Here is a 22,455-nt window from a genome sequence, read left to right as displayed (position 1 = left end):
CAGTGATTTCTGCAGGGGAGGAAGGAGCAAATTGGTATGGAAAGTCAAGAGAGCCAAGCTGGTATTGACAAGGGTTAGAGTATTATGTTTAGGACTGGAGGGGACTCAGTGGGTGGGGAGCTCCAAGTCCAAATTAGGGGTTGGGAGTCACAAGTCAGGTTCCCATTCAGGCAGAGGTGAACGACCAACAGTTTGCTAATCAAAGAATTAAGAGACTGCCACCATAGGACAACAAGGTTCTCTAGGCAGGTCTGGGTGAAAGACCTCCCGAAGAAGAGTTCCTGGAAAGCAGAGTCTACCCTGGAGGAGGTGGAAGTCACAAAAGCTGGTGTTCCTCATTGCTGACCGGGATTTAGAGATAGGCTTCTTCCTTCAGGAGGGGACCCAGGTGCCTGTAACTCTGGCCAAGGACATAAGCAGCCAGGCTGCACGGGTAGGTGTTTAATTGGGAAACTTAATGACAAAGACACCTGCAGTACAAATCTATATTCCAGGCATGGTATTTGTGGGAGAAGCAGAATTTTCTAGCCTCTACTTGCTGGTGGGCTGACGCTCTGGGATTTCATTGGCCAATGGCCACAACAGGGCTGGCATTTGCAGGGATGACGGATACTCTTTTTTCACTACCACCTCAATCGCTATAAATGGCACTGGGAGGAATGGTTGGTATGGATAGTTCGCAACATAAATTTCTGCCAAAGTATTGCTCCAGTATTGATTTGTATGTTTTCTGTCATAAAGACTTGTAGAATCAAAGTGCCCTTAGAGTGAAGAGGGGAAGGAGATTTGGTGGAAGTAGGGAGGAGGTAGGCATGCTTATTCAATAAACATATATTATCTATTAAGTGTTCGGTTCTATGCTGGGTGTAAAAATCATTAAAATGCTTTTTCTTGCCTTTGAGGGGCTCATGATCTTAAGGAACAGACAGATGGGCAAACAACATTTTCCTCCGCCCATTGCCAAAGATGAGAGCAGAGATACGTACAAGGTGCTGTGTGGGCAGAGAGGCAGTTCTCAGAGCCAGAGCGACTCATGAGAAGACGCCTGCCTAGACGTCCAGGAACTGAGCAAGCAGAAGATCAAGGGTTAAAAATCAATTTTGTACCTTTTGCATATTCACAGTAAGTTCATTCTGATTTCCTTTAGGCTAACCTATTGGCTTTTTGTTCATTTCTATAGATTTATAAGTAAAAATTTTCTAAAATCTTAATTTGGCCTTTAACATTCTAAAGGATTATTTATAGTCTTGATGATAGATAGACACCATTTTAGTGTTTTGGGTAACTATTGTTACAAACCAAAGCTGCAAGGTACCCAGAGAGCCTGAGCATGTAAGAAGTATGTTAAGCCTGTTATTTTAAGACTAGCAATAAAAGTAGGACTCTACCTTTCCCAGTGCTCTGTCATCCTCATTGTATGATGGCTACATATTTTTGGCTATCAAAAGAAAGAGGACACTTCCTTATGTATGAAGAAATAAAGGTTGATAAAACTAAAATCCAAAAATATCTTGACAAACTCATGTTGTAGGCTGATGCCTTATGAGCTATAACAGGAGTAACTATAAAGTTGTCTAGTTACTACTTTTACTTACAGACTACATTACTCTACAACCATCCACCATCCTATAAACAAACAAACAAAAAAAAACAGGAAAAAATTGCATATGGTCAGAAAGGGATGATGAGATGCAATTTGTAGCAGTCATACAAAAAAAGACTTAAGACTTTCACCTGAGGTGGATATAGAGGGATGCTAATAAAATCCCAAAATGAATAGGACCTTTGAATTCCCTCTAGAATGAGGGAAGCACTAGTTCTTCTTCCAGACCCATCTTTCCAGGTGTTACTGTTTAAAAAGATCATAGACAAACTAGTTATAAACTCATTCATGTTACATATGTGTGATTGCAGGAATGGAAGATGTTTAGCTTATAGCAAGGAAATAACTGCATTTAAATATCAATTATATTCTTCTATAGAGTTCCAAGGTAAACCTCAAGGTAAGTAGGAGACAAAAAGAACACAATTTTGCTTCACTGTAGAAAGAAAGAAAAATAGTAAGTTACCTTGGGAGATAATGAGTTCCATGGTCTGGGGAAAAATCAACATAGGATAAATGACCGTTGCTTGGAAACATTGAAAGGTTATAAAAAGTCTCAGCTAAGATAATAATGACTAATACCTATATAGCATTTCCTGTGGTCCTCGCACAATTCTAAGTGATTTACATGTATTACCTCATTTAATTCTTTGAAGTACCCTACGAAGAAGGTGCTCTTTTACAGATACAAAAACTGAGGCATAAAGAGAGCTAACTAATTTATCCAAGGGCACATAGCTAGTATGGAGAAGGCAATGGCACCCCACTCCAGTACTCTTGCCTGGAAAATCCAATGGACAGAGGAGCCTGGTAGGCTGCAGTCCATGGGGTCACTAAGATTCAGACATGACTGAACAACTTCACTCTCAATTTTCACTTTCCTGCATTGGAGAAGGAAATGGCAACCCACTCCAGTGTTCTTGCCTGGAGAATCCCAGGTGCAGGGGAGCCTCCTGGGCTGCCATCTATGGGGTTGCACAGAGTCGGACACGACTGAAGCAACTTAGCAGCAGCAACATAGCTAGTAAGCGTAAACCTCTGTCTGCAATGCAGGAGACCCCGGTTCAGATTCCGGGTGAGGGAGATCCTCTGGAAAAGGGATAGGCTACCCACTCCAGCATTCTTGGGCTTTCCTGGTGGCTCAGCTGGTAAAGAATCCACCTGCAATGTGGGAGACCTGGGTTGGGGAAGATCCCCTGCAGAAGGGAAAGGCTACCCACTCCAGTATTCTGGCCTAGAGAATTCCATGGACTGTATAGTCTATGGGGTCGCGAAGAGCTGGACACGACTTAGTGACTTTCACTTTCACTTTCTGACATTTGTCTCTAAAGTCCGTGTTCTTAACAACTTCACTGTAGTGCATCTGGGATGTCCGTTACAGTGTACTTGATTGAATACAGATTCCTTCAGTCATTCCTTCAGTCACTGAGAGCACGAAATCTTAGAGGCAGAAAGAAATTCAGATGTGTTCTCCACCACTTTTTATTTCTTCTCACGTCCAATTTGAAAGCTTCCAGCCTGCCAGGAAGTTAACAAACTGAGCATGTGTCACCTCCGATCCCTGCCGGATATCTACCAGTTTGGTCTTAGGATGGGCATGTAAGGATGATATTACTAGAGACAGCAAAAGAAGAGTGGGGCAGGAGTAGGGATCATGGGGAGAAGTGGAGGAGGTTGTAGGCTTGCTGCCTTTTCTCAAGTGTCAATTTAGAGCAGCCTTGGAGCAGATGCAATACCATTAGTTAAGGAAGATGACAGTGCACATTTTGTTTCTGCAGATTTACTTAGCCTTCAATTTTCCCCCCTTCTAACCTGTTATGGATTGCTCAGTAAGTCTCATAAAAAAATCCATGATACTTCCTACCAGATACAAGGTGAACGATCTAAGTCTCCATAAAAAATCTCTATAAGTTGACAGAATTTCATCAGGGAATGAAGGTACCTCATCACAGAAAGGTTTGTTTCAGTATTATACATTCTACTTTCTCTTTTAGTGGCCAGTGTAGCAATATATTTAGTTTATTGCCAACTGGTCCTTTCATTTTGATCTATGTACTGGGGTTTCTCTTGTCTGAGGTTAATGAGAATCACCAACCAAAAGAATGAGTCTCACAGGCACCTTCTATCAAGCTGAGAAACCCAGAAAATAGTTTAGGTATTAGAACAGAGAAATTAGAAATTATTTGGATTCTTTATGAAGGTCAAGAATGTATAAATGGTGGAAAGCAAATTTTGCACTACCTGAGACATTTATTTTGGATTTATAAATTTATGAAATTGAAATTGCTCTGAGGTACTTAAGGTGCATCAATAATTTTCTATGCAAGCACACGGCACAGTAATTTAGTCCTGATATAGTTTCTAATATTAGCAAGATTAATAGTTCCAACTTGTAATTCCATATAAATGAGATAAAAAAACATTTTACCCCATCTATAACCTCTAAGACATGATGGCAGTGAGACGAGAAGAGAAAAGAGGGAGAGACAGGAAGGATAATCCATAAACTCTGGATTTTTTCTATGGCTTTAATAAAATAAGTCAGGCTTTCAAAGATCTGACCTTTGAAAATGGTTTAGCTTGATTCCAGGAGGGTGTTGGGAGGATTAACTAGCTGAATCTTGCAGAGAGATTTCATGATTTCTTGTGTGTTATTTATTCTTTGGTTTACCAGTTAAGTTCCTTTTTAATTTTATCATATTTGGAGAGATGCCAGAAACATGACAAAAAAATTCAATAAACATGAGTCCCAAGTAAAATCAGAAGCTATTGTTTGAGGAGGAAAAGTTGAGGTCGTAATAGAAGTGTAGGAGTAATTGTTTGTATATGTGTACAGCTGTTCTTTAGATAACCTAGTTGTAGTCCTCTACTTCAAAGGATAAGAAACTGAGATTCAGATTGACTTATTCAGTATCAAGCAGCTGATTGATAGTGTTGACAGCTTTCCTGTCTTTAAGAATTAGAGATTCTAGATCCCATGTACCGATCATCTTTGACTTTATAATGTGAGGATGCCGTTAAGGTTTGGAAGCTGAGTGGAGGTGACTAGAGAACTTTAGATTACTCTATAAGTGAATGGCCTATGTGCTTTGTCTTTTGTCATTGGGTTTCAGGCTTTGAATGGGGAAAATCACTGCTTTATTGAGAGGTAGTCTAGCAGAAGGGTAAGGCACACAGTTCCTGGAGACTTATTGTCTAGGTTCCAAATCCTAACTCCATGGATAGCTCCTTGCCTAAATCTTACGGTAGTTTTGAGGACTGAATGAGTGTATCTAAAGAATTTAAGCACTTAGCAGTAAATGGCAACCCACTCCAGTGTTCTTGCCTGGAGAATCCGAGGGACGGGGGAGCCTGGTGGGCTGCCGTCTATGGGGTCACACAGAATCGGACACGACTGAAGCGACTTAGCAGCGGCAGCACATGATGAGACTATGTGAGATTTTTGTTGTTGTTTATTCACTGTCTCTATAAAATCACAATGTGAATTTAAATGAACTTTATAGGAAAACTAGGCAGAGGGAAATTAAATTATTTAAGCAAGGTCTTTTTATATCTCTGTGTAGCATCCATATTTGTTTTTTCTTTTTCCCCATTATAGTCTATGCGCAGTTTGGGAAAACTCCACCCTTGATTCCATGCGTAAACTAGGATTGGCTTAAATCAGTCAGCATATAACATTTCCCTGAACTTTGCTATTGTGGTGAGCAGATCTATTGGTGAGAGCTATTAAGTGACTCAAGTCAATCTAATCTCAGTGAATTCCAGAACTCTGGTCTGGAATACAGAGCTTACTTTCCTTTATCTCTTGACTTCCCTATTATGTAGCACTTAAAAAAATTGTTTAAGCTAATTTGAGTTGGCTTTTCTGTTACTGGCAACCAAAATCTTCTTGCTATAATACTCGTTATAGTAAAAAAAGAAATCATGAGTAACAGCAATAGCCATCAAAAAAAAAAAAAAGACTTTTGGAGAAGTTGCTATGTGGCAAGCACTGTCCTAGGTACTGATCTTTATAATAACTCTGTGAGACAGTCAGGAATCTCACGAGTCAACGAGTGAAACTCTGAACACCATGTACAAAGTATCATGACAGTAGGCCTTATGCTTCCAGCAGATCCTGTTTGTGGCATTCAGTTCAGTTCAGTTCAGTCGCTCAGTCATGTCCGACTCTTCACGACCCCGTGAATCGCAGCACACCAGACCTCCCTGTCCATCACCAACTCCCGGAGTTCACTCAGACTCACATCCATTGAGTCGGTGATGGCATCCAGCCATCTCATCCTCTGTCGTCCCCTTCTCCTCCTGCCCCCAATCCCTCCCAGCATCAGAGTCTTTTCCAATGAGTCAACTCTTCACACGAGGTGGCATATTTTGTACTAATATTTTTGCAGAAAACAAATATAAAAGTCTAACTAGTTTGGCTTCCTTTTCTTTGATCCCTCAGATGATTTTTTTTAAATAAGTACAGGACATAATCATTCGGGCACAACAATACTGAAACTTGACAATTGATTAGGGCCCTTGTGTATTTAGGTTTGAATTTTTAATTTTGTTTGTTTATTTTGCTTTGTTTTAGTACAGGCTTAATATGAGAATCTTAGAATTTTTTCTAAGATTTGAATGTTCATTGTTTTTTTTTTCTACCTCATTTATTATAATCAAGATATTATGTTCATTTGTAATAGATTGCTGTGGCAGAAAGTCAAACTGTCTGATTCTTTGCATTCTTTGAGTTTTTAAACAAATGCTTTGATAGTTTATTCCTCAGAAATGAAGATATTTTCCTCCCCCTTCTTATATCAGTGAGAAGCCAATAGGGGAAACAGACACCATAGAGTAATTTAAACAGGAAAAGTTTTATATAAAGAATTATTAATTGTAACAGATGGTGATTTATAAAGGATAAAGATAACTCAAAAGAATAGCCTAGAGTTCAGGGAGGGTACCCAAAGAGGGAGCAAATGTGGAAAATATTCCTCTTCCCCAAGACTGAGATTAAGGCCACATTGGAAAAGGTATGGCTGTGGACCACTGGATTGCAGAGAACTTTGCAATCCAGTTGCCCAGATTAGGACTGATCTGTGGACACTGGAAAAGCAGGAACCACTCCACTCCTCCAAAGTGCAGATGGGCCAAGGCTGGGTAACTGACTTCTGGGATGCCTATGAGACTCAGGAAGCTGTCAATCAGGATGCTGCTGAAACTTGATGAGAAGCTGTCTGTACATGTGCCGCAGTAACTTGATGGAGATGAGTGGCACTGGATGAACTTCAAACATGAAGCTGGCAGCAATGAGCTGGGAACAAGAAGAAGCAAATGGAAAGTTCCAGAATCAGTAGGAGAAGCCCTGTTCCTCTCATAGTCTCTCCAGTTCTCTACACTGACAAAACTTGACATTGCGCTTATTGAAAGAAGAAATATTCCAACATTTCAGCTCCGTTTCATAGGGCATACAACAGAGTGGTTTTGGAACTGGGAGGAAATATACAGTTTTACCTAGAAACTTTTGAATGTAAGGGATTTGTTTTCATTTTAGCCTGTTATGACAATGTTCAACAGTAGCTTTTATTGAAGTATATTATCTATATTACTTGAAGATAGATATAACACATGTTAGCTCTAAAATGTTTTTTCAGCTCCCCACTGAAGCCTTGTTGCTGCTGCTGCTGCTGCTGCTAAGTCACTTCAGTCGTGTCCAACTCTGTGCGACCCCAGAGACGGCAGCTCACCAGGCTCCCCCATCCCTGGGATTCTCCAGGCAAGAACACTGGAGTGGGTTGCTATTTCCTTCTCCAATGCATGAAAGTGAAAAGTGAAAGTGAAGTCGCTCAGCCATGTCCGACCCTCAGCGACCCCATGGACTGCAGCCTACCAGGCTCCTCCATCCATGGGGTTTTCCAGGCAAGAGTAGTGGAGACGGGTGCCATTGCCTTCTCCGCACTGAAGCCTTGGGGCTCCCCAAATCCTCCTTGACTGGTGTCCAAAATAGGCTAGACCTTTACTTGTAATAGAAGTCTTTTACCCCAATTAAAATGTAATTCATAAAGGAGAAATGTTATACTGTTATGGGCCATTAAACCTTAGGGTAACTGAAGACTCTAATGATAACTATTGATAAGGGAAATGAGAAATTTTTGAGGAACTAGGATGGGGGTGGTCAGTGAAGAAGAATGTGGGCTAAGAATGAAGAGATTAGGAGTACCAAAGAGTTGTATCCATTTCTCAGTTTTGTTTAACCTGATGACATAGAGAAGGGGCAGGAGATAAGATTCTTAAGGAAAAATGGGATTTAGCAGTAACTACAGTTACTTTGTATATGGTAGGGTGGCTTAGATATTTTTGAAGTGAAATAATGAGTAACTGAATGGTAGTGGAAGATGGAAAGTCCTTTGCATAGAGTGGATGAAGGGAAGGGTAATCTATGATGTCTAAAATGACATCTGGCTCTAACACATCAATAGTTTATCATTCTATCTCTTGTCATCATTGAAACTTCTAACACAGAACTTGTTTATGAGGGGTAGGACATAGGAGAACACTGAGAAGCAAAGACGGTGGAGCACAGGTAAAGGTGGGGAATGCAGATGCGAACAAGGACGGCTGAGTGCAGGCGGGCTGCAGAGATGGGCTCTTGCCCAGTGTGCAAGGCTGCGGTTGGGTTTCTTGAGAAGAAAAATTAAATTATCCAACTTGTAACAAACATAGTTAATTTAGTATTTGATGACACATTCATTGTGAATATTCTGTTCTTGAATTGGAAATCTTTTTCGTTTTCCCTAAGCTGAAACTTTCCCTTATCGTTAGGGAGACTTTCCTGTCTCTTTGGAACTTTTCTAAGCACCGAAATTCTGAAACACACAGTTTAGCTATATCTTATATATTCTTTTATTGTTCTAGAATTATTCCATGTATTTTGAGAGTAGAGGCCATGACTTGCACATAATTTGTACCCTCACAGTACCCAGAAGTCCTATGAGGTTAATTATACATTTGAGTTAATGATATATCCAAAGGAAGAATTTCCTATTGGCATTACATGTTAAGAAAAACTTCCTATAGTAACAAGACTCTTATTCACAGAAAAAAGAGACTGAAAGGCTTTGGATATTCCTTCTTTTCTGGAATTGAATCCCACCCAGAAACTTGAGGAAACTATACAATTGAATACTTTGGTCTTACCCATTTATAAGAATTATGGTTCAAGGTATACAACAAAGAAACTTTATGACAATGTTCATAATGAGTCATCACTGGCAGGACTCCAGGCTTTCCCCCAAGATCTTGAAAATAATTCAGGGCACAAGACAAGAGAGACAAAAATAAATATTAATAAAGAAGATAAAGAAACACATTTACTAAGCAACTTTGTTGTGCTGGATGCCATACTAACTGCTCTGTATTATCATTAATGTCATTATCTCAATGACTCATCTCAACCACACTATTAAGTAGATTTTGTTCTCGTTCTGCAGATGAAAAAACAGAGATGGCAAGGTCACACAATTACTAAGTGGAACCAGGATTTGAATTGAGGCCTGTCTGATTCTGGAGCCCAGGCTCTTTCTACCATATGATGTACTCTTTCTTGAGAGGAGAATCTATAATAATCAGAATGAGTGGAAAATTCCCTTAGTTTAGGTGCACAATCTGAGTCTCCTCTAAAACCAGAGAACATTTCCGTGGGGATTGGGTTTGTAGCTTTGAATGAAATTGGTTGTAATGAAGTGGGGGCTTGTCAGGGAAGCTGCCTGCACAAGAACCAGTTTTCAACCAACTGGTGACCCAGCAGGCAGGGGTGTACTGGGCAAGGTTTTTTTTTTTTTTTTTTCCAGTTGAGTGCTCCTTGCTAGAGTTAGGGGGCCATGCTCTGGAAACAGGTGGAACCACAGCTAGAATAGCTTTGGAGTCTTGAAAATTTCTGAGGTTAAACGTACCTTGGGTATTTATTTATTGGGATTTCCCATTATGTTTAAAAAATTTCTGTCATCTAGTTGAGACATCTTTTGTGTATACCATTCTCTTCTGAGCCTTCAGAGGAAATGGTTATGTAATGGCTGAAAGCTCTGAGTAAAAGAAATTACTTTGTACTAGTTTGTGGGATACAGAGAGGTATAAAATATTATAATATAACGAAGAGAAGAGGTAAGGAGGTCAGTTAGGAATGATGATTTGACTGTAAAGTTGGCAGATTGTGGGGACTGGTTGTAGAAAAGCAAGGAAAGGCAGTTGTTGACGATACTACTGCATCTGTAAGGAGATGATTGGAAAACTGCTAATGCCAGTGACTGAGAGAAACTGCTGTGCCAGACAACACTCTAGATACTGTATGCACATCTCTCATTTCACTGAAACTTTGTAGTCACTCTAGAACCTAGATGAAGGATGTAGAGAGAATGGGACTATGGTGGTGAGGAGATGTTCAGTTTTATGCAAGTTGATATTCAGCGGCAATCAAGCATCTGTGTGGAGATAAATTCAGTTTAGTTCAGTCACTCAGTCATGTCCGACTCTTTGTGACCCTATGGACTGCAGCACGTCAGGCTTCCCTGTCCATCACCAACTCCTGGAGCTTACTCAAACTCATGTCCATCAAGTCAGTGATGCCATCCAAGCATCTCATCCTCTGTCCCCTTCTCCTCCTTCCCTCATTCCTTCCCAGCTTCAGGGTCTTTCCCAAGGAGTCAGTTCTTCGCATCAGGTGGCCAAAGTATTGGAGTTTCAGCTTCAGCATTAGTCCTTCCAATGAATATTCAGGACTGATTTCCTTTAGGATTGACCAGTTGGATCTCCTTGCAGTCCAAGGGACTCTCAAGAGTCTTCTCCAACACCACAGTTCAAAAGCATCAATTCTTGGGCACTCAGCTTTGTTTATAGTCCAACTCTCTCACATCCATACATGACTACTGGAAAAACCATAGCTTTGACTAGATACACCTTTGTTGGCAAAGTAATATCTCTGCTTTTTAGTATGCTGTCTTGGTTGGTCATAGCGTTTCTTCCAAGGAGCAGGCATCTTTTAATTTCATGGCTGCAGTCACCATCTGCAGTGATTTTGGAGCCCCCAAAAATAATGTTTGTCACTGTTTCCATTGTTTCCCCATCTATTTGCCATGAAGTGATGGGGCCGGATGCCATGATAAATTAGCAAGGATTTAAGACCACTCATTAAATTTAAGGTGGTAAATCCTATCAAAATCTGAGGAGACTAATTGAAGCTCTGTATCTCAATCGTTATTTCCCTTTTTTTCCCTTCAGTTCACTGAGAAATAATGGGCATACATCACTGTTTAAGTTTAAGGTACATGGTATGATGGTTTAATTTACAAATATTGTGAAATAATTACGATACTAGGTTTAGTTAGTATCCATCATTTCTTATAGACACAACAAAAATACAAGGAAAAAAGTTCCTTGTGATAAGAACTCTTAGGATCTACTCTCTTCACTTTCCTAGATGTCGTGTAGCAGTGTTAACTATGGTCATCATGTTGGACATTACATCTCTAGCACTTATTTATAACTGGAAGTTTGTATCTTCTGACCACCTTCCTTGAACTCCTTTTCCTCCCACACTCTGCCTCTGGTAACCACAAACCTAATTTCTTTTTCAAGGAATTTAGTGAGTTGGTTTGTTTCTTTGTTTTATATTAGATCCCACACATAAGTGAGATCTTATTCCTTCTTTACCTTATTTCACCAAGTATAATGACTTCAAGGTTATTATGCTTATGGGTGGTAACAAATGATAGGATTTCCTTGTGCTTTTGTATGGGTGAATAATATTCATTATATATATATATACATGTATCTCACAACTTTATTCATCCATAGATGGACACTTAAGTGGCTTCTGTGTCTTGGCTATTGTAAATAACACTACTGTGAACATGGTGATGCAGATATCTTTTTGAGTTAGTGTTTTCATTTCCTTTGGGTATATTTCCAGAAGTGGAATTGCTGGATCATATAGTAGCTCTATTTTTAATTTTTTTATGAACCTCCATACTGTTTTCCATTGTGGCTATACCAATTTACAATCCCACTAATATTGCAAAAGTGTTCCCTTCTTTCTAAATGCACACTAGTATCTATCTTTTGTCTCTTTGTTACCATTTCCTTTTGAAATTTTTCAGTAAATGATTATTCTTTCTGGACAATTCCTTCCCCCACATCCCCCAACCCCCATCCCACCCCCATGCCAAATATAATCTTGTCAGGATTCATCACCTTACTTTTTATTTTTTTAGTAACTTTTAGTTTACCTTTAGTAAACTTACTTACCTTTTATTTTTAAAGTTGAATTTCTGGATTTGTGTTTTTAAGTGACTCCTGAGCAAATTTATGATGTGAGCTCTTAACACTGTTCTCTGCTCTGGGACTTCAGAAGAAAACCAGCGGCAACAGGAACAAGTCTACTTATACTGCTACACACATCAGTAATTTTATTATTGAGACAGTTTTAACACAAAGTGTAGATTCAGGCTATATCTATCAACAGAACACAACAGCTTAATTTACACACTTATTTAAAATATTGCTTTAGTCAATATGACCGAACCAGTTTGGTGTGTAGAATCAACCTCAGAGGCTTTCATCATTCTTTCAGGGTAGGTTCCACAAACAGGCAATGAACAGACTGTTCAAATGAGAGTTATTTTTTTAGGCTAGATACAACAGAGGAGCAGATTTCCAAGAGGTCTTTTTAAGGTCTCTTAGGTCTTCTTTTCCAGAAAGCCTGAATCAGGCGCTTCACTAAGCATCCTCCTGCCTCTGGCCTTTTGTGTTCCTGAGTCTCAAATAATGATCTAATGCTGACCTATTGTGTTCCTAGTTTTGGCACTATCAAGACTCACAGCTGTGGCCTGTGCTATTTCTGCTTTACTCTGGATTCCAGTGTCATACTTCCAGTCTTGATGTCACGGTCTTGGCCTGATTCCTGCCATTCCCTTGCTTGAAATCCTGCCACTGCTTCCACAGCCTATCTGCTAGTAAAGATTTCAAAAGTTATTTTTTCTCTAATCCCTCCAATTTTTTTCTTTGATTTCATCTTTTCTGTCATTGAGGCCAGCTTAAGACTGGGAGAAAACATAATTGTTTTGCCTTCTTTTCAAAGCCAATGCAGCTTCTTAAAAGCAATGGCAGGATTAAAATCTGACAGAGAGTCAGAAACTTGTTCCTCTTCTAAGTACTTAATACTGTGTGGGCTGCCTCATAAGTGGGTTCATAAAAGCAACCCACACAGTATAAAATAGTCTATAGTGACTTGCTAGAAATCAGAGGTTCACATCCTAGAATAAATGAAGAAAGGGAAAGCTCATTTTGTCCATAACCTGGCCTTTTCCTCAGCAGGTCAGAGAGACGATTGCCACATGTAGACGTGATAGAATTTATCACTGTGGACGAGCAGACGAGGGAAAGAAGCTGAGATGGAGCAGACGGATACAGGAGCTGGCCCTACAGGGACAGCTGGGTGTCCTCCATATAGAGCACAATACCATGATAGGCACAAGGCTGATTTAGGCAGGCACTGATTTCCAAGTCTGGTTCAAATAGAGCCAATTCATTCCCTGAGCAAAGAAAGACCCTAGTTCTTGTTGTTGATGAGGAAAACATTACCTGCTGCCCAGAGTTCTAAATCCGTAGTGCCCAAAGGACAGTATATAGTCTGTTATCTATGATAAAGTTTTTAACAGACTGTGTGATGAGGAAGATAATGTAGTGATTTTTTTCCTAAAGCTAACTTTATTCACTTTAAAGAACCACTTTTTATTCTGAGAGTTGTTCCCTCCTACTTAATTTTTTTGGTATTAATGTGTGCTTTTAAAAAATAAAACAGCAGTTTTAGGGTATGGTCATTATTTGTTTTATGTCTTTGCTTAGTAAATTAAAGATGAACAGCTTTATATTGGTCTCCAAAATATTTTTTGAAAATATTAGCAGTGCATAAAATCCAAACGTTTTGGGAGTTCTGATTTAAGCCACATGCTTTCCAGATATACACCCATTGACAAGGAACCAGGAAATGTAGTCAGGGAGAAACCATGTTCTTTGCATGGTAGCAAATGGGGTGTGGAACAAACATTCTAAATGTCTTCTATGGGTTTTCTATCAAAGCTATTTCATAGTACCATTTGAAATATTGCTGTTTGTTGTTGGTAGTAGATCAGAAAGACTAAAATCAAGGATTTCAGAAGTATTGATAAAGCACACATATAATTACATAGTTATGGATAAAATATATATAATGTTATCTTAAGTGTGTGACCATTTAAACATACTAATTTATTTCACTGTCAAGTTGGTGTCACCAAGAAATGTTATTGTTTGGCCAGAATAAATAAAATGCTACTCCCTTTTATGGGAAATGCTTTTAAGGGAAATGCTCTTCTTGGAGTTGTTTCTCATCATATCCATGTCAGGGATGCAAATATTGGATATTGGATACTGTGTTGGGAAGGATTCTAAGACTAAATTTGTGCTCAAAGAGAAAGAATATTATGAATGGTCACTGATATCTGCCAAGGGCTCCAGAGGCGATGTGGTGGTGTTTATTTAGCAACTTGGGTTGATATCTTCATTGGATATAGGATATACTGCTCCTAATTGTAGCTTTCAGTTAATTTACACAGAAAAATTCTTTCTTTTTACCATGGTACTTCCTGTGAACTGAATATAAAAGTGGGTTTTCACAAAATGGATTGTGCTTTTGTGTGGGAGCGATGCTTTAATTGTGCTTTAAATGCTCAACATTAAATATACTGGAAGTAGCAAAGAATGTCCCACAAAAGAAAAAAAAAAAAAGGCCTTGAAACAACAGAATTGATTCTTCCTTAGAATTTAAGGATGAAAAAACCATCCTTGTCCTTGCTCCCTACACGTGGTTGATGGACCAGCAGCAGCAGCAGCAGCACCATCAGGCTATTAGACATGCAGAATTTGTGGGCCCTGCCTCTGCATTCTGACAAGATCCCCAGGTGATTCTTGCTCTGTCAAGGAAACCAGAACTTGAAGGACTAGCAGACAGAACAAAATCTCTTGTGACCACAGGATGGAGGCATTCTTAGCACAAGTTTAAAAGAGGAGCCCAGTGCTGTGGGGACATGGAACCAAGCCAAGTCATTAGGAGGGTTGAAAGGAACAGCTGTGTCATAGGAAATGCTTTGGGGCTGAGCTTGGGAAGTGAGTGCAGACTCACCGGGCTCTTTCCTGGAAAGGGATGATGTGGCTCTTCTAAAATCCCATCCAGAGCCTTGGCTGGAGTCGGGACTAGAGATTAATCAGCGGGGAGAGGTGTAATAAACAAAGAGGAGAGAACTAGTCATGGCTTTTCCATACTGCTTCCCTCAGGCTGCTCATTACAGTCATCTGGGGGAACCTTAGAAACTCTCCAGTGCCTGGTACCACCCCAAGAGACGCTAATTTAATTGGTCTGAGGTCTGTCCCAAGGGTCATTATTTTTAAAATGTCCCCAGTTGATTGTTCTGTGCAAACAGCATTGCAAAGTCTTGATATTTTATTTCTTTAAAGACTTTTAAAAGAAAACCCTGCAGGAGAAAAGTAATAATAAGTAGTTATACTTCATAAAAAGTGGCTCTCCTATAGCATAAATATATGTGACATAAATTAATATAAAAATTATTGTAAACATTTAATTAGAAATATCTTTTAATTGTGTTAGAACCTAGAAGGATGGGGTGGGAAGAGCATGAATTTGAAGAGCCATTTGTTTTTTTAAAACTACAAATAAAGCCTTTGCACTTCAGGTTTCCTGTTGGAAACAGATACTCAGAAGTTAAGTTGGATTAAGAATGAGGAGGCCTGAATCTGCTGTGTGACCTCCTCCTAGTGATTAACCCTGTTGAGACTGATGAACACATGGGTGAAGGTGAAGAGTGGGTGTTAATTGGACTGCCTTGAAGTGGAGCCACTCCACAAAAGGCTAATCTTGGAAATTCAGAGATTATTTTTTATTACCTTAACATCTAGTAGGCAAATTCCTATGAAGGAAAAGAGCAGGAAGCTAACATCTCTTTTTTTTTTTTTAATAAGAAGCTAAATTTTATTGAGAGCCTATTCTGTGTTGGGCTAAGCTTTCTCATGGCATTTTCACAACTCCCTTGTGAATTAGATGTTTTTCAGAGGATAAAACAGGCTCTGAGGGACCAAGTAACTTGGAGGTAGTAAATGGCAGACCAGGATCTGAATCCAGGTATGTCTGTCTCTAGGGCCTGTGATCTTTGTATGGCATACATGCTGTGTTCCCCAGAGGGGAGAAGGGCCTGTTAGATCATGTATTTTGATATCCATAAAGATATTTCTCAAACATGATGGATGTCTGACAAGTATTTCTTTAAGAATCCATAGTCAAATTACACCTGACACACACATTAGGTAGGTGTGTCCAGCTGTGTTTTATATCATGGCAGTGAGCTGTGATCTGCTCCTCCCACTTTCCATCATCTCTTATCATTCTCTTTCTGATAAATCTTCATCTATTCCAGTTCTATGATATGCTCCTTCTCTCCCCGTGGAGATGAGAGGCAAATGCCAGTCTAACTCCTAGACTCTCTATAAATCCTATACCTACTAATTCTGGCCTGATAGCCTTTGCCACTTTAGGTGGAGGGTCAGATTGGACCAAGCCTGGAGACACCAAGAGAATTCAATGAGCTGCATGGTTTCTGAGCCTTGATTTGAATTAGATACAGGTGGAACTGGGATAGACTCATAACTTCAAACAGTCTAATTCAGAGATTTATTCAGTCTTAACACTCAGTAGTTAACATTATGGGTTTCTAAGACTCTTCATATTTCTGAATTATTGATGGAACTGAATAAAACTGTTGTCAAAGGTTAATTCTGGGGCTGCTGCTTCTGTATAATTTGATGTTGAAACTGCTTGAAAATGTCACATTGCACTTGAAAATATGTGGGTTATTTTCAAATATCTTTTGATATTGATTTCTAACACAATTCCACAATGATAAGAGAACAGACCCTGTATGATTTTAATACCTTTAGACCATGAAATTTTGCACCTTGTTTTATGTCCTTGGATATGTTCCAGTGTCTCCTAGTTTTATAGTCTATGGGAACTTGAATAGAATTTGTATCCTACTGTTGTGTGAAAATTGTATAAATCTTAATTATGTTGAATTGGTTCACAGTGATTTTCAGGTCTACTATATCCTTCTACTTCTCTGTATATTTATTTATTTATTCTATTTTTTAGATAGAATAATATTTATTCTATTAATTTTTGAGTTTGATATTGAAACTCCAACTAAAAATCTTTATCTACTTAAAAATTAATTTTAATATATAGTGGAACTATATGTAATTTTGTTCTGTATTTTCCAAGTCTCCTGTAAATGTTATCATATTCATAATTTAAAAATGTAAATAAAAAATAGACTGCTTGAATCACTAAGATGAACTCATAGGAAAAGTTTTCTGATAGTAACCACAAAATGGACACTATTAAATAACTAAAATTAAAGCTGTAGTTTTTGTTAGAGTTGAATTAGAGAGAAAGCTAAAAATAAGTAGTTCTATAAAAAAAAGATCAGTGGTTAAAGAATTGATAACAATAAGATGGGTTTGGTGGTAGAAGCAGTCTTGTGGTGGTTTGGGGCAGCTGTGTGGGCACATGACTGTCACAAGTTACGGTTTCAATACTAAGCATGATATGAACATTCATCAATATAGGTAAGGGTTAGCTAAGCGGAAAATACAGTTTTGGAACTAGTCTGAAACTTACCCAGTGCATTACTCTGTGTTCTTCCCACCTACAATTGAGTGTTTGACTGGTTTCCTCTTTGCTAAAAGTTTAGATGAGAGAGACAACAGTGATGAGAATACTTGTTATTCATTAGATACACAATGGTTCTGGATTTTGTGTTAAGCACTTATATGCACACATTATTTCTGAAGTTAAAGCTCATAAGGAGAAAGGACATTTTTTTACTTATATTTTTTTCAAGTTTTATTGAGATATAATTGACATACAGTAGTGTAAAAGTTTAAGGTATACAGAAAAATGATTTAATTTACATACATCATGAAATGATTACCATAATAAATTTAATGAACATCTACATCTTACATAGTTGCAAAATTAAAGAAATAGTAAAAATTTTTTTCTTATGATGAGAACTCAGGATAAACTTTCACATATATTGCAGTGTTAATTGCATTTATCATATTGTACATTACATTCTGAGTATTTGCCTATTTTATAACTATGAGTTTGTATCATTTGATAGGGAAGACTTATTGTAGGTACAAAGAGCCAGCTTACATTTTGTTTTCAATATCCTGAAGGAGTTATGGCATTTTTAGGGACACCAATATCATTACTATTGAGCTTCCCTGGAATTGTGCTTGAGTGGGACAGATGCTAGAGTTAAGTCAGGTAAACATGAGTCGTATTCTGTTCAGGAGTCTGTATTCCCTGAAAAAAATTGAGCACCAGGAGTAGTCTTGGGAGGGTCTGATCTAGTTCCTTTCTTTTCCAGTATGGTTAAAAGGACAGGTGGGGGAAAAGTGCTAAGAAAGGGAACAGTTCTGTATTCACAGGTTGTCTGCTATATTTAAGTCTTTCCTGGGGAGGCATTTTGATGGGGTGAAAACCATGCAATCAAGGAGCTTTAAAAATAAACAAACTTACGGAGGCTTTCATCTCCCAGTGGAGAATGTGAAAGTGAAAGTGTTAATCACTGAGTCATGTCCGATTCTTTGCAACCCCATGGTCAGTAGCTACTAGGCTCCTCTGTCCATGGAATTCTCCATGAAGGAATACTGGAGTGGGTAATCCATCCCTTCTTAAGGAGATCTTCCTGAGTCAGAGATCGAATCCAGGTCTCCTGTATTGCAGGTAGATTCTTTACTATCTGAACTACTAGGGAAGCCCGGAGGAGAATGTACAGTCCCTTAAACAAAGGAACAGATCTAGCAAGCAGGGTTCTGACTCCATGTTGGCCACCACTTAATCTCTTGCCTAAGCTCTTGTATGCTGCACCTCCTGAACAACATTGCATGGCATCCCTGACACAAGATTTTATTTTATTTACATTAGTTTACTGCTTATGAAAAAGGGGGTGGTTGAAGACAGGTATTTCATCTTCAGAGTCTCAATATCATGTTTTCAACTTGTAAATTGAGGGATAAAATTCTTTCCTCCTAAACTGAAACTCTAAGAAGAACCAAAAATCTCTAAAAAAACCCCCCAAGTATGTCTTATTTTCGTAGGTCAGTCAGGTGACTTTTGCACTGCAGAGCAAAATTTATTGTGAATTCTATTGTGGGTTTCCAGAGAGGGGAAATGCAGGTACTTTTTGGAGGCTAGATCATGGTGCTGTCCCTTGAGAGACAGTGGACAGATGCAGGAACCTTAAGCTACTGCAGGAGGGAGGAGAAAAGGGAGAGTATTTGGCTTCTAGTTTGAGAAGTGAGTTAAAAGTCTTAAGGATAAGTGTTTGGATGTTAGGGGGAAGATGATGGAAACAAAAAGACCTTAATACTTTAATATGAAATCTAGGCCCCATCAGCAATCAAAATATACAGAACTAGTCACTTTCACTTATTCCCATTTCATAATACTTATAAAATAGCACTGTTATTCTACTTGGTAGAATTATCAGAGGCTGCAATTTGGAACCCCAAACTCTATCACAATCTATTTCTTTAGCTTAAATTGTAGAAAAAATACATTAAATATATTTTTGAAAAAATACAAAGTGGCATATCCATGCGTAATCTTATAACTCTGACCTTTTCTCTCTTAGTTTTTCCTAAACTCATACATATATTTAGTTGTAGGAATTACATGCATGCAATTTTGTACTCTACATTTTTGTATATCTCTCATAGATATTTTTATATTGCTTAATTAGTTTTCATAATGATCATTTACAACAACTGCAAAATATTCCATAGAGTGGACATATAATACTTTATGTAACCCTTTTCCTATTGTTGTTAATCAGGCTATTTACATATATATAATTAAGATATACTTGGTCTTTAGAAGTCATTCTATTTAATTAAAAAACAATTATTTTCTCTTTCTTGGCCTATGCATCTGTCTTGTAGTCCATAATTTAGAAAATGAATATAATTACTGAAATTCTATTGGTGGTTATTTTAAAGGTTTGTTTCTCAAACTTTAGTGACTTCCAGAATCACCTGGGGCCTTTTAATAGGCACATTTCAGGCTCTATCCTTAGATGTATCGATTAACTAGATCTAGAGTGTGGCTCTAGACTTCCTTGTGTAGGGGATATAGAGTATATGTGATGAAGAATCATTGTCTTCAGGAAAAGACAAACGGATGTGGGGAAGATGTTGTAAGGAGAACCCAGGGTTCCTGAGCTATGCAGCAATGTTACAGACAACAAATGTGTTGGCTTTCTTAAGAAATCCAAAGAGTGATTTCAATAAAAACAGAACATTTAAGCACATCTAGTCAGCTTTATTGGAGAAGGCAACGGCAGCCCACTCCAGTACTCTTGCCAGGCAAATCCCATGGATGGAGGAGCCTGGTAGGCTGCAGTCCATGGGGTCGCTAGGAGTCGGACATGACTAAGGGACTTCACTTTCCCTTTTCACTTTCATGCTTTGGAGAAGGAAATGGCAACCCACTCCAGTGTTCATGCCTGGAGAATCCCATGGACAGAGGAACCTGGTGGGCTACAGTCCCTAGGTTTGCAAACAGTTGAACACAAGTGAAATGACTTAGCAGGCACACAAGCAGTTAGCTTTATGGCTTCCCAGGTGGCTTAGTGGTAAAGAATCCGCCTACCACTGCAAGAGATGCAAAAGAGGCAGGTTTGATCTCTGGGTCAGGAAAATCCCCCTGGAGGAGGAAATGGTAACCCACTCCAGGATTCTTGCCTGGGAAGTCCCATCGACAGCGGAATCCGGCAAGCTACAGTCCATGGGGTTGCAGAGAATCAGACGTGACTGAGCAACTAAACAAGTCAGCTTTACAGTTTGATGAAATTAATGGCTTAAATTCACATTCAGCATTAAAAATTTAATATTTTCACATTATTAGAATGAAATATCTGTATGCTTATCATACTTCCTTCAAGGGCATCAGAGAATAAAAGTGTGATTAGAACCCAGAATGTTTTCATATGATGCTCTTCTATTTCAGAGTGTCCATCATGAAACTCAGAGCATTTGTCAGACTGTTCTTTTTCCTTTGTTTCTCAAAATAAGCAGTGACTGAGTAGATATGGTTCCTATTTCATAATCACAAGAAAAGAAGCTCTGGAAAATGAAGTTTTCTGTTTCACAAACCAGCTAATTGGTTTCTTTTACTGGATTATTTGAGAGTTGAGGTCATGTTAGTTTTTAGCCTTTATAAATGCTACAGCAGGCTCAGCACTGTTTTCTGTGTGTCCATCACATTTCTGCATGTCTCAGGAGCAAAGACACGGACTGACCTTTGCTCCAAAATGTCTTTTCAAGAAGGTTTGTATAGCAAACAGTCTTTGAAGACAGAGTGTTTCCTACCAGAACAAAGGGCAGACATGCTTGCTGTCCAGTATAAAAGATCTAAGTTCCCTAAGTTCAAAGATCTTTTTCTGAAATGCCACCCACACATGTGCGGCATTGTTCTGGGCTCATCTGCATGGCCTCCCTGGGATTTGAAAACAAGGAAGAACTGACCTATGCTACCCATGATGCTTGCTGTGCTGTGAGTAATAAGTCCTTCATCTTTGACCCAAGAGTCTTCTGTCATCAGCCAACATTCATGAAACTATGGCAGGCTAACTATTGTTATCTAATCAATAAGTAAAATCTCACAGCCTTCACAATTCTTGACAACCACAAAATGGTGTTCAATTAATTAAAGACCATAGAACGGAATCAAAGCTCAGATAATAGAGTCTGGGTCTTCTGATCACAGAATCGTGGTCCTTGGAGAAGTCGGCACTACCCTTCAAAGTATAACCAAATAAGAAATAAAAGCAGCCACACAACCCATGGGAGAAAAGGACACCTAAGTAGAATGCACTGCTAACAAATGTGCTTAATCTATTTTGTTTGTATTTGAAACTGTCCAATTTAGAATCATACATATGTGTGACTAAGAAATGTTGTATTACTTTATTTCACAGAGACCGCATAGTCACCACTGATATGCACTTTGTCTAAGCCTGTGAGTGTCTCCTTGAAGCAGCCAATCCTGCTTTGCCATGACACCTGGCCCTGGACATCGTCTCTGCTGAAGCTCCACGTAGGGTAAGCGGTACAGGTTGTAAGCTCCTCTCTTCCCAGATGAGGGAGGAAGGAACCCCCTTTCTCTCTCAGATCAACTTCTTTCTCATCGTCCTGATGACATAATACCATGATACCTTCAAGGAGCTCTTACGGGTTGACAAACAAAGTCAAAAAGGAAACACTGAGCTCCTGCAACAAAGGAATCTAAAGGGTGTGGCTCTTTTTCTGGACATGGGCTGAAGATGGAAGTGTAATTTGAGAATAAAGCATACTTCAGTAAATTATCCTGCCAGACTGTGTTTTATATGTTTTCTTTCTTTGCATTCTCCTTGGACCCTTTCCTGTAATACAAGTGGATGACCGGTTTGAAAGTGTTGCATGGACCATGTTAAGCGTACAGTTCCCGAACAGTAGCCTGGGGGTGGGAGCAGGGTTTAAGGAAAGAGGCAGCACAGAGAATGAGCAAAATGAATAGGAAACCTGTGGGTTGGCACCTGTGGTTCTAGTCCTTTTTGTTCTCTTCAACTAGTAACCTTTCATCCCTCTATCAGGCTCTCAAGGTAAAACCAGCCAGCGAATTGCCTGCTTAACCAAGCCTTCTACACTTGAAGACTATGTAA

General features: G+C 39.0%; 1 long non-coding RNA gene across 1 annotated transcript; it reads left to right on the top strand.

The window, feature by feature from the left end:
- The first annotated feature begins 157 nt into the window (after positions 1-157).
- On the top strand, positions 158-22,127 carry LOC147378419 (uncharacterized). Its single transcript, XR_015152114.1, has 2 exons — positions 158-1,122; positions 21,733-22,127. It is a non-coding gene; the product is annotated as an uncharacterized LOC147378419 (long non-coding RNA).
- Positions 22,128-22,455: the final 328 nt, after the last annotated feature.

Source organism: Bos grunniens, chromosome 2, assembly GCF_055505025.1.
Source record: "Bos grunniens cultivar Pamir isolate PY7600 chromosome 2, Bosgru_T2T1.0, whole genome shotgun sequence".
NCBI classification, from domain to species: domain Eukaryota; kingdom Metazoa; phylum Chordata; class Mammalia; order Artiodactyla; family Bovidae; genus Bos; species Bos grunniens.
The sequence above is the reverse complement of the archived record's forward strand: the minus strand, read 5'-3'. Positions and strand labels throughout refer to the sequence as shown.